Below are 13,878 nucleotides of genomic sequence, written 5' to 3'. Positions count from 1 at the left end.
TGTGTGTGTGTGTGTGTGTGCATGCCTGCATGAAAATGTGTAACCATAATAGTTAAAGAAGAACAGGTCATAAAGTTGAGGAGGAGTGGAAGTTCTGGAAAGGAGTTGGTGTATGGACAGTATGGGGTGGAAATTACGTAAATACACTACAAATATATTAGTTTCACAAATGAGGATAATAATAAAATTAAAATTATATTTGAACCATTTTAATCTGAATAATTAAATTGGTTCTATAAAAAGACTTTAATAAGTCCATAAAATATATACATTCAAAAATATTTTAATTTTGGTATATTTTATTGGTAAGTATTAAAAAAAAAGGAATGTATGTTTTTAATTAAATCAGGGCTATTACTCACCTAAGAATAGGATCTTGAAAATCTGTTTGTTGATGATATTAATTTTACTGCATAAATTTCAAAGGCAATATTACTACATTTAGCATATCTTTTTCATGAAACTATGGACTAAGCTTGCCACATTAGGATAATTAATACAAAATTCACAATAGAACATAAAAGATAATATTCATTTTCTCTTTTTTCATTTTTTTTGTTATTTTATTTATTTACATTTCAAATGCTATCTCCGTTCCGTTTCCCCTCCACAAACCCTGTATCCCCTCTACTTTGCCCCTTTTTCTATGAGGGATCTCCCCCCACCCACCCACCCACTCCTGCCTCACAACCCTAACATTCCCTTTTGCTGGGTCATCAAGACTACACAGGACCAAGGGGCTTCTCTCCCACTGATTCCAGATAAGGGAATCCTCTGTTACATATGCAGGTGGAGCCATAGGTCTCCCCATGTGTACTCTTTGGTTGGTGGTTTAGTTCCTGGGAGCGTTGCTGGGTCTGTTCATTTGGTAATGTTGTTCTTTCTATGGTATTGCAACCCCCTTCAGCATCTTCAGTGTTCCCTCAATTCCTCTTTTGGGGTGCCCATGCTCAGTCTGGTGGTTGGTTGCATGCAACCTCATCTGTATTGGCCAATCTCTGCCCTCTCAGGGGACAGCTGTACCAGGCTCCTGTCAGCAAGCTCTTCTTGGCATCAGCAATAATGTCCGGGTTTGGTGTCTGCATGTGGCAATGATCACTAAGTTGGGGCAGTCTCTGGATACCCTTTGTTTCAGTCTCTGCTCCATTCTTTGTCTCTGCATTTCCTTTTGACAGAAGTAATTCTGGATTAGTAGTTTTAATTTGAGTGGGTGGCCCCATCCCTCACCTGGGGACCTTGCCTATCCACTGGATATGGCCTCTACAGGTTCTTTTTCTCCCCTTTGTTGGGTATTTCAGCTAATGTCATCCCTGTTGTGGCCTGGGAAGCTCTTAAGTCCTTGGCATCTGGAACTTTCTAGTGGCTACCCTAAGTTCTCTATCCCCCTACTGCTACACACTTGCATTCAAATTCCTGACCCTCTGTGTTTCTCCCCCCCCTTGTCTTCTCCCACAAGTGATTCTGCTCCTCTTTTTCCCTCCCCCAGATCCCTCAGTACTTCTATCTTCCATGATGATGTTCTTCCCCCTCCTGAGAAGGACTGAAGAACATTCACACGTTGGTCTTTCCCTCTTCTTGGGTTTCTTATGTCTTATGGTCTTTGAGTTGTATAGTGAGTAGTCCAAGCTTTTTTTTTTTTTTTTTTTTTTTGCCAATATCCACCTATCAGTGAGTACATACAATGTGTGTTCTTTTGTGACTGGGTTACCTCGGTCAGAATGATATTTTCTAGTTCTATCCATTTGCTTGCAAATCTTACAAGAGTAAAACAGATGCTTTATGCCTACAGATTAAATCCCTACACATGCTACTTTCAGTAAGACAATACTTGGGTTGCTAAATGTGTGTTGCAGTAGCAGTGTGAGTTTCGATTTCTTTTAATCGAATGGTCTTAAAATCATTTCTACAGTACTTATCAGGTAGATTGTGTGTGTGTGTGTGTGTGTGTGTGTGTGTGTGTGTGTGTATGACACATCATTCTTTTGTAATAATAATGGCATTTCTAAGCACAAAGTAGGTTCTAGAAGTTGATGGAGAATCAGCTACATTTTCTTTGGGGGGGGGGACTGTAACTCAGATGCATCAAGAAACCAGAGAAAAGTGTCACTATCTAAAAACTGGGCACAGAAGCCCTGGAAGGGAAGTGCTGACAGTTGGTCCTGTAGTGACATCATGGACAGCAGAGCAGCCTTGCATCTGTGCATTGTGATTGTTTTGTTGTTCTGGTTGATTTCTGAAATATTAATTGAATTATTTTCTTCTTTCTCCTCCTCTCTCTAAGCCCTGCACATGTTCCCCCTCTCTGTGCTTCAAATTTACGTGCTCTCCTGTCATCCATTGCTATTACATGTATACATGTATTTGCATACACATAGATGTTCCAAAATACTACTTGTTGGATCTACATAACGTTACTTGTGTCTTTTCAGGGCTGACTGGCACTGGACAGCCAATAGGTGTGCAATTCACTGAGGAGGATTTCCTCTCCTGTTCCCATCTTTACTCAAATGACTTTAATTATTTCTTTAGGTTTCAAGCTTCATGGAGCTTCTCTGTTCACTTTCCCATGGTTGTTGGTGTCCTCCTTGTTCATGTCATGCTTGGGCAGTGATGGATTTTTGTAGTAGAGTGAATAAAGGAATCTTTAATTGAAACACTCTGTCAGCTCCACCGCTGCTCATCCTTACATTTTCCATGTCTTACAAATACATCTGGGCACTCAACATTATGTAATTTAACTGATAACAAAAGCCACAAGAAAGATTTTGATTATAATAAAGAATATTATAATAAAGTTATGTTCCGAGCAAACAATTTGTATAGCATTAGAAACTGGAGCTAAGTATGAAAGCTCTTGCAGAGTAAGGATGAGAGCTCACCACACCAAAAGGCATCCGAGTTTTGCTCTCCACGCATATGCAGCAGATGTTATCACCAAAACAGGATATTTGCAGAGCCATTAAGTGATGATGAAAATTCAACATTTTTAGCTTATGAGAGTCAACTATTTAAATGCTGCATATTATGCTTGAAAGATTATGGATCTTGTACACTAAAAAAGCTGATGAGATAACAGTTCCCCTCATCAACACATCATTTCCTATATGAGAAATGAAATTGTGTGGCTGAATAAATGGTTCAGCATCCCCCCTTAATAAAACACTCCTAAATTGAAATTATTAAGAAAGCATATAAGTTAAAGACTGAACAATTAAAGTATCCTTTAAAAAACTTAATTCTGCTTTGTTTTTATTTTGCATCTTATTAAGTACTTGAAGAATATGGAGTGAAATGTATATCATAATTATGACAACTCTGCAAGTAGATAATAAGTAAAAATAATAAGGCAAATAAAAACACCAGCAACATCATCAATCACCAGCAAAGAAAGACTAAAAATTATTACAGCCACAAGTCCATGCCTCTACCATAGCTAGCTGGGAATGATTTTGCATAAGAAAAGTCCCCTTGAGGTTTCCTGCCAATTTTATGTGAAGTGTCTGCCTTGGGGATGGATAAAGAGAGCTACATTCTGCCAGCTGAATGGAACATCTTGTGCCAAATAATTAGTAACAGTATGAAATTGGGAAATGTATTATAGTAAAACATAAGATAACTGTCCTGGATATGAAATCCTGGTCTACAGCTGGTGGATGAAGCTAGAATAGGCTGTGAGTCCTGGAAAGGGAGATGGGCCAATGGGATGATCTTTTGATCTGAATCCCATTTATACACAGCAACCTGATATAGCTGCTAAGTAAGGAACATAGACACAAGCTACCACAATTAACATTAGTCACTGTCACCTTACTGTCTCTCAGTAGAAAAAAAAAAAAGAGGCCTTTAAGGAAGAATAATAAAATAAGGTAAGATAAAAACAAACACACCAGAGTAGGACAAAATAAACAGAGGGAAATGAGCACACTAGAAAACACAAGAAAAACATATATATGTAGAGACCCACACCTTTGCACTAAGGAATCAGATAAAATTATCCACGTGTAAGCTGTGATATCTAGGAAAAGAATCTGTAGAATAAAAAGAGATAAGATCTAAATAAAGAACAACAACAAAAAAAATTGAGTTAATACCTAACCTTCACTCCTACATACTAGCATCTTTGGTACAGGAAGCTACTCTACACAGTACCAAAAGGAAATCATAAACACCAACTCAGCCACAAATGCTTCGATCTACATTGGTGTCCTGCCTGCAAGCTATGCTACTACCATGGTAGTACAAAGCTTGTGGGGGTAACCAACCAATCTCTGATTTGACTTAAGACCCACTCCACGAGCTGAAACCCGTACTCTACACGGAGTCTAGATAGCCCTGGGACCTGGGAGGTTTAGTGTTTAAAAAAGTAACCACATCAAAATATAGTAATAAAGTAACTCTAATAGCATTCTGTTATAGATCAGTCCTTTGCTCATCCATCATTAGAGAAACATAAATTTGCAATCAATGGGAACAGGTACAGAGACACACAGCCACATATGACACAGAGAATAAATACGCCTCTAACAATATGAGCTAAAATGGATATCTCCATTAAACCACTTCTCCTCAGAACTCAGGGAACCCGGTGCTAGAGGAGGCAGAAAGAGTGTTAAAGCCAGAGACGATGGAGGAACCAAGAAAACAAGGCCCACAAAATCAACTTGGTTGATGCACATATGAACTCATAGGGATTTAGACCAAGGCAGGATGCACAGGGTCTGAATGAATCCACAAGGCATGCATCGGTTTGCATCAGCTGGGGTCCTAAAACTGAAAGAGGAAATGGGCACTCATCCAAATACCCAGAGGCTGTTTTCAATTCATAACCACTTGCAAATGATAACTAGTTTTCTCTAAGGGAGAATCACTGGGGAAGCAAACTACTTTTAAGGGTAGGCTGCATGCCCAGCAGTCGATGGCGAACAGAAAATGAACTCATTGGTAATGTTGAGGTTCCTTGTCTCATAATGTCATGTTAGGCCTTTGCCTTTTTATTATTTATTTAATCCACTTAGAGATTCTAATTGGGACTCTTTAAACAAATGCATCCAGGTATTCAAAGCTATGAACACTTGATTCATTTGGATGCCCCTCATCTGTTCCAAACTGCTTTCCTATGATTGATCTCTACATATAGTTAGACCTAGGATGCAGAATCTTGGACTACATGATACTGAACATAGTAAAATGAGGAGGGGTTATTTCAAACATAATATTTATAATATTTTACATTCACCTCAATATTTAAATAAACATTTCAACAAAAACCAGAGCATTTAACAAATGTTCAAAGATATCAACAGCTCATACCTAACCGCATTTTATACTACATAATTATCAGATATGCATTATTTGTTACTAAGAAGCATAAGAGTAATTTGTAAAAGGGGTAGAGTCTTTTTGAGACCAAAGAACATTTAGATATTTCTGTTCTATCTTTTCCTGAAGAATTCCTTTTCTAATGTAATCTAAACATATCATAGTTACCCTTTAGCATAAAATATTGAAGATGAGTATTTCGAACTTCAAGTTTGGCTAGAACATAAAATGATTACATTCTTTGGTGTCCAGAAAAAAAAATTGTTACTATGAAGATTTTTTTTTAGTTCCTTCAGAGAGATTCACATATTGTATGTGTTGATTATAAATAGGAATTTGAGAATAAGAATTTAAAAAAAAGTTATTGAGTCGAGAGTTATTCAGTTTCCATAGGTATGTGGCCTTTGTGTTGTTTTTGTTATAATTGAAGTCCAGCATTAGTCCATTGTGATCTGATAGAATGCATGGATTCATTTCAATTTTTTTTTGTATCTGTTGAGGCTTGTTTTGTGTCCAGTTATATGATCAGTTTGGGAGAAGTTTCCCCGAGGTGCTGAGAAGGTATATTCTTTTATTTTGGAGTTAAATGTTCTGTAGAGATCTGTTAAATCCATTTGGTTCATAACTTCTGTTAATTTCACTCTATCTCTGTTTAGCTTCTGTTTCAATGTACTGTTCATTGGTTAGAGTTGGGTGTTGAAGTCTCCCACTATTATGGTGTGAGGCTCAATGGGTGCTTTGAACTTAGGAAAGTTTCTTTTACAAATGTGCGCACCTCTCTTTGGGGGCATAGATATTCAAAATTGAGACTTCATCTTGGTGGGTTTTTCCATAAGAAGTTTAACTATAAAGACAGCCCAAGTGAGAATGCTTCAATTCCACTTAGAAGGGGGAAGAAAATAATCACAGAAGTCAGAGGGATGGAGAGACCAGGGTAGGTGGTGAGAGAAGTGGGGAAAAGGTGATGGGGGCAGGATCTGATATCAGGGAGATGGGGAGAAGCCTAGAGGACCAGGAGAATGAATAGAAATACGCAGCTGTTGGGGGGTGGGAGGTGGAGGAATCTCTAGAGAGTCCCAGAGACTATGGATATAAGAGGTTTCCAGGACCCAGTGGGGATGCTCAACAATGGGGCCGTGGAGCTGCAAGAACCCACAGTAGATAGATAGAACCTCCAGTGGAGGAATGGTGCCACCCACCTACCTTTCAAAAACTGTGACCCAGAATTGTTTCTGTCTTGATGAGATGCAGGGCCAAAAATGGAGCAGAGACCGAAGGAAAGGCCATCCAGTGATGGGCCCAACTTGGGATCCATCCCATGCTCAGGCACTAAACCCTGACAATATTTCTGATGCCATATTGTGGTTGTAGATAGGAGCCTAGCATGGCTGTCCTCTGAGAGGATCTATTAGCACCTGATTGAGACAAAGGCAGATACTTACATCTAACTATTAGACTGAAGGCAGGGACCCCTAGGGAAGAATGAGAGGAAGGGTTGAAGGAGCTGAAAGGGATGACTACCCCATAGGAAGAACAACAGTATCACCTAACCCAGACCCCTAAGAGCTTCCAGAAACTAAGCAACCAACCAAAATGGGGCTGACCCCTGGCCTTCTGGCACATATGTAGCAGCAGACTAGCCTGTCTGGTATCAGTGGGAGGTGATGTGCCTAAACCTGGAGAGACTAGACCTGATACCTCAGGGAAGAGAGAAGCTGGGGGAATGTGAGGTAGAGGGGTGGGTAAGGGGGTTGGTTGGGGGAACACCCTATCAGAGGTAAAGGGGAGGGTATGAAGAACTCTGGCAGGGGGGAGCAGGAATGGGAGTTAACATTTGGAATATAAATAAATAAAATAATTTGATAAAAATAAAAACAAATTTATAACCCCCTCTTAGAAGTTTGTTATATCATAATAAATATATGACACAAAGAAACATACAGGAAGTACTAAGATTTTTATATTCATATATTACATTAATTTCTTTTTAAGAAGAATTACTGTTGGTTATATATTTTATATATTGATTATAAATATATATTAAAAGTCATCAGGGTAAATATTGAAATAGAGCAAAGAACTGGTAGTTGTATCAGTATTTTTACTTTTATCTGTATTTTGATTTCTTTTTTATAAATCTGCTACATGCTCAGTTATAATTATAATAGTTCTTATGACAGGGTAAGGAGGAATCTATCATTTCATTTTGGAAATGCTACTTGTGTAGAGAGTTACTTCAAAGCCCGATACACGCTTTCATCTAAACTGTTGGAAATGTACCGAAATCAATCAGACTCCTTGGATGATGAAAGCACCGAGAAGACAGGTGCTCTAACCCATAAGCTTGACTCGTACTCGGACTTTTATCTTATTAAGTCTTTTCTATACTTTTCACGAATGACTCCCTCAATATTTTTAAGTCTCAAGTCAAACTTTCAGTAAATGAATCTTTACATTTTTTTTTCTTCATAGGTGTCTTAAGGACACTTTTATTTCTAAAAGTTTGTCTCGGATCTTATTTTAATAGTAAACTGATGTTAATTTTTCTTTCCCATACAGGGAATTATGCATTCAGAATGTCCAATTTCTCTTTCTCTCACCTCTCATTTTCTTTCTTTAGTATAAATAATACTTTGTTATAGATACACAGGCTCCTGGATGCTCCTCTACAATGCCAGGCCTTCCTTAATCTCTAGAAATGAGCCCAAACAAACAACAGGAGTAAAATGAAACAAACATTCAAGGCACAAGAGAAGAAAAATGCCTTTCTAATCTATTCCAGGAAGAGTTTGGATGTATTAGTAGCTGGCCTGAGTCACTATTTACATCCAGAGGAAGTAAAGGCTTCCGCTGAAGCGTTCTCAAAAATGAATGCTCATGAGGAAACTGGTAAAGATGATTCTATAAAATCTGAAGGTTCAAGATTGCAGATCATTAATGTTTTATAGTAATGTAACAAGTGATTTTATTCAGCAAAAGTTAGCCTGGTAATACAGCTTCTAATTCTTTTCCTTGATATTTCATAATTCTCCTTGCTCTTCTTCACTACTACCTAGCATATTTACTCATCTGTTGGTTCTTCTGTAGGAATGAGAGTTCAAATATAGAAAGGCTGATAAAGGGCTAGAAAGATAATTCATTGGTTAAGAGCATCTATTGCTCTTCCAAAGGACCCACATTCAATTACAAACACTTACATGATGGCTCACCACCATTTGTAATCCATTTCTAGGGGTTATAGTAAACCTTTCTGTCCACCAGGAATGTAGTGTACAGCCACATAAGCAGATAAAACATCTTTATACCTAAATACAAGAAACATACTGTAGCAGTAGGTTGGGTCTGTGATTAAAAAAAAAGTATAAAAGTCATAAAAATTGTTTATATAATTAATGAAAAATTATAATGAAAAAATAAAATAACAGAATTCAAGGCAACTAACTTCAGACACATAACATAATGAGCTCCTTATCTGTTTAGAGAGAGATGGAGAAATATGAGAGAAATAGATAATTTATGATGAATTTACCTAAAAGGAATTTTAATGTTAAATTTTTTTGTAATTTATACTGTTTTCAAAATCCTTATACTGTTTAATACTACATTTGCTACCCATCCCTTTTCTTTGATTATAAATTATAATTCCACAGTTCACCTGTATTTGTGGTATATGCATAAATGTGTTATATTAATTATGCATGGCATTTTGGTATACTTTATTTCTTCCTTTCTTTTTTATGATTAGTTTAAGATGCATATTCTCAAAAAATACATTTAAATTAGTATCTTCATTTGTTGTTGCCAATAATAATAGTAATAATAGCAATAATAATACATTTAAATTTAATTAGAAATAATTTTGATAAAACATTATTCTACCACCAATCCATTCTAATCACTAGTATTTTATAAACAATTTACTTTCTAAAACTTTTTATTTTTATTTTTTATTTTTTATTAGATATTTTCTTATTTACATTTCAAATGCTTTCCCATTTCCTAGTTTTCCCTCTGAAAAATCCCCTATCTCCTCCTGATCCCCAACCCACCCACTCCCATTCCTGGTCCTGGCATTCCCCTATACTGGGGCCTAGAGTCTTCACAAGACTAAGGGCCTCTCTTCCCATTGACGACATACTAGGTCATCCTCTGCTACAAATATAGCTAGAGCCACAAGTTTCATCATGTGTTTTCTTTGATTGGTGGTACAGTTCCAAGGAGCTCTGGGGGTACTGGTTGTATTGATGTTCCTCCTATGGGGCTTCAGTCCCCTTCAGCTCCCTGGGTATTTCTCTGGCTCCTTCACTGGGGACCTTGTGCTTCGTCCAATGGATGACTGTGAGCATCCACTTCTGTATTTGCCAGGCACTGGCAGAGCCTCTCAGGCAGCAGCTACACAAATGCCAGCCCAGGCTACTTTTTATTATTTTTAATTTAAATTATTTTATTTGGTAACATTCCAGTCATTGTCCCTCCTCAGTCCCCCCTCCCAGATTTCCTCATCCCATTCCTCTTCTCTCTTGCCTCTGAGAGGTTAAATGTTATTGATTCTTTTGAATTTCATATCATGCAAAAATCCTGCTCATCTCCCCATCCCCTCATCATCACCCTTCACCCTTGTAACCTCCCCCACCAAAATAAAACATACAAACAAGAAATAAACAACATCAAAGCATAGAAATCTTGGAAGCTGAAGTATGTCACAGTGTGCCACACAGTATATAGCTCTGCCCACACATCTTCACTTGCCAGTGTTCATTGCAATGAATCATTGGTCTGGGTCCAGACATCTGGTCTCTATGACACCATCAATATTGGATCCTCACCAAGACTCCTCCTCATTATCCTCTTGTCGCCCTGTGTCATGCTGATCTTGCAGCTTTGGAACACCAGGACTGGAATCTTCACAAATCCCAACCATTTGCAAATTGTTTGCTTTTGAAGTGGGCTAATTCAGAGTCCTGGATCTGCACATGGGTGGTAGCTGAGGTGGTCGGCCTGTAATCTCTCCCTTATCCATATCTCCAGGGCACACTCTCCAGTGAAGCTCCTGCTGGACCACCCAATGCTGACATTGGCAGGAGGCATGGTCAGCCCTCCTGTTCTCACCCTTACCTCAGGAATGTCTCGCCCTTGTATTTCCCATCAGGGTCAGCTCCATTGTGTTTCCCAGGCTAGATACAGGGCTCTCCCCTCCCAGTGCTATGGCCAATGAGGGATCAGGGCTAGTTCTCCAACTCTCATAACCTCAGGGTCAGCTCTTCCAATTGCCTCAGGTAGTGAGGAATGAGTACACTGAGAACATCTCCCCTTCAATGCAGGCTACGCCAAGGCAGACATGTCGCAGAGCCAGCTATTTCCTGCTCTGTCTTCAGAGATCGATGGCTAAGCTGCTGTGCTATCCAGGAGAGGGTCAGGCCCTATTCTCTCAAGTGTTACTACCCGCGATAGATGGGGCCAACACTCTTGAGAACTAAATCCAGTGATGGGGAGGCAGTAAACATGTACCTGATCATCCACATTATCCCTGACAGTTGTGCCAGCCAGGGACATCTCATGTTTTCTAGTAGTAATATAAGCCACAGAAGTCGATACAGACCCACTGCTGATGCGTAGCAGTGGACGCAGACATGGCCCTCGACAACAGATCAGGCTGGGACCTCACCATGGCTCCAGGTGGTGGGGCTGGCCACTCACAGCAGGCTCCTCCTCTCCACTCTTGAATCTCCAGTTCCACTTCTCTTCACAGGGCTTAAGTTGCTCCATTTCTCTTTCTCTTCCATCTGACCACCACCTACTCCTAATAGCTCCTGCTGCAGGCTGGCCAAGTGACTGTGGATCCCGGGGTGACATCTTTTATCCATGCTTCATGGTATGACAGCAAGCAGGTGTCTATGGCTCTGTCCACCCATGCAGTAAGCTAGAAGGCAGGTCTGTGTGTGGCATGGTGGTCCACAAGTATCTTTCTTCCTCCTGCTGCTCTGTGCTGCCTGAATTTGATTTGATTTGACTTGATTTGATATTTATTAGTCCTAGGCATAAGACAGCTTTGGCCACCAAGCGAGGCTTCAAGCTAGGATGAACAAAGGACTGCGATTTGCTCCACTCCTGACTAATATGAGAACAACATCACCAACAAGGTGTCTCTTTGCCCAATGGCCAGGGGCAGGGGAGCAATCAATAATGTTTTTTCTTTAGATATCAATTCTTTCAAATTTCACACATGAATACAATCGATTATTTTTCAAATGTCATAAGTGCATACATTGTAATTTGATCATTTTCATGCCTGACTCTTCTTCTTTGCATTACTCAGATTCACCTTCCCCTGTCTCCCAACATCTTACACTTTTCTTGTAAATTTTATAGTGTTTCTTTCATATTTTGAGATTACTAATGTAATACCCTCAGTTCACTCTAAGTTTTCTCCATCCAGAGCTTTCATATACCTCTGCATTCTCTTTTCTCAATTCATGACATTTTCTTTCCCTAAGTACACAACTGGAACCTGCTCAGTCCAAGTGTTCTCTAGTTCCACCTCTCTTCACAATGATTAAGTTGCTCCATTTCTCTTTCTCTTCCATCTGACCACCGCATACTTCTTCTAATAGCTCCTGCTGCAGGTTCCCACTTCAGTTGATCACATTCACAGTACTTTATTCTCGAAACATTGTGTGTGTCTGCATCAATCACTGGCTGCTACACAAAGACTCTTGTTTGATGAGAACTAAGATACGCATTTACATGTAGGTATAGAGACAAAGATTTAGGGGTAAGTTGGAGATACCGTGACCCAAGCATGAGCCCTTGGACAGATTCACAGTAGCAGGCATGTGTTTTCTTCTGTGAAGTAGACCTTAAATCCTATACTACTCCCCTGCCCTGATCTAGAACTTATTTCTATACCTGCCCAAATCTTATTTCACTGTTGTATGCTTGTTTCTTTGCTTGCTTTGTATTATATCCAATGTCTTAAGCTACTATATAAATGCTTGCTACTAGATGCTGATTGTATTTCACTTTGGAAAATTCATACTGTACGAAGTTGGGCTAGTTCAAATGTATCTCACTAGTTATTCTCATTAAGAAAGGTATACAATAGAAAACACAGTATGTCACCTACTTACTTGTAAACATTTGCACACAATTACTTTCTAACTACAGTATTAGTTATTTGTTAATTTCTTCATTAGAATTTGGCATCTAAGTTTCTTTCTCTGGTCACTCCAGAAAAAAAATTAGAAACCAGCAGAATAATTTAAGCTCCTCCAACACATATAAAACAATTGTGCTGAAAATTCATAAAATATAATTAAGTGTACTGAAGAATAGGTATAAGACTTTGGTATCTGTTCCTCCCCACTTGCCGCTTATTCCTATTAAATGTTCTTCTTATTTTCCTTACTTATTAAATTTACACTTTTGTTTAAATGCTGAATCTTAGGCAGTTATATATCATTTTATCAAGTCATGGTTTGAATATACTTGGCTCAGGAAGTTACACTATTTGGAGGTGTGGTCTTATTAGAATAGGTGCGTCACTCTGGGTATGGATTTTAAAACCCTCATCCTAGCTGCCCGGAAGTCAGTCTTCCACTTTCAGCCTTCAGATGAAGATTTAGAACTCTCATTTCAACCTGTACCATGCCTGCCTGGATGCTGCCATGCTTCTGCCTTGGTAATTATGGACTGAACTTCTGAACCTGTAAGTCAGGACCAATTAAATGTCATCATTATAAGAGTTCCCTTTGTCATGGTGTCTTTTCACAGCAGTAAAATCCTAATTAAGACAATGATACTCAACCAGATGAAACATATTAGATAAAAATAAAATCATATTCCATGAATTGTTTAGGACATGCTTCAAAAATGATTAATATCAGTTTCAAAACTTTAAATGTTTATCTGACAAATTATAACAGTTCTTTAAGAATATGTGATAGATATTTTACACTTGGAAGAGCAAGAACATAAAAATTTATAACTACAAACAATATATATAATCTATTTGACAAGAAAGGAGGTAAAACATGCTAAGCATGAGAAATAAGAATTAGATATGGGGAAAGTGAAATCAGGCCGAAACCGGAGAGAAATGGTTTAAACTGATTTTTGCACTGTTGCTTAGAATGAAGCTCCCCTGTAACTTTGAAAAATGTACCATGGCATCATGTCAGTAAAATGCTCTTGTGGCTGATATAGGCACAGGGAAAAAAATTCCTCAACAGAACACCAATGGCTTGTGCTGTAAAATCAAGAATTGACAAATGGGACTTCATAAAATTGCAAAGCTTCTTTATGGCAAAAGACACTGTCAACAAGACAAAAAGGCCATCAACAGATTGGGAAAAGATTTTTACCAATCCTAAATATGATAGAGGACTAATATCCAATATATACAAAGAGTTCAAGAAGCTGGACTCCAGAAATTCAAATAACTCTATTTAAAAAAATGGGGTACAAAGCTAAACAAAGAATTCTCAACTGAGGAATACCGAATGGCTGAGAAACACCTGAAAAAATGTTCAACATCCTTAGTCATCAGGGAAATGCAAATCA

General features: G+C 38.5%; 1 protein-coding gene and 1 non-coding gene across 2 annotated transcripts in view; one reads left to right on the top strand and one right to left on the bottom strand.

The window, feature by feature from the left end:
• The window catches only part of Galntl6 (polypeptide N-acetylgalactosaminyltransferase like 6), a 1,056,791-nt gene that overhangs the window by 94,486 nt on the left and 948,427 nt on the right, over positions 1-13,878 (top strand). The window lies entirely within an intron of this gene.
• On the bottom strand, positions 11,343-11,487 carry LOC115062682. The gene has a single exon (XR_003842615.1). It is a non-coding gene; the product is annotated as a small nucleolar RNA SNORA48 (small nucleolar RNA).

This window comes from Mus pahari, chromosome 19 (assembly GCF_900095145.1).
Source record: "Mus pahari chromosome 19, PAHARI_EIJ_v1.1, whole genome shotgun sequence".
In the NCBI taxonomy this organism is placed as follows: Eukaryota; Metazoa; Chordata; class Mammalia; order Rodentia; family Muridae; genus Mus; species Mus pahari.
This window is presented reverse-complemented; position numbering and strand designations above follow the sequence as displayed.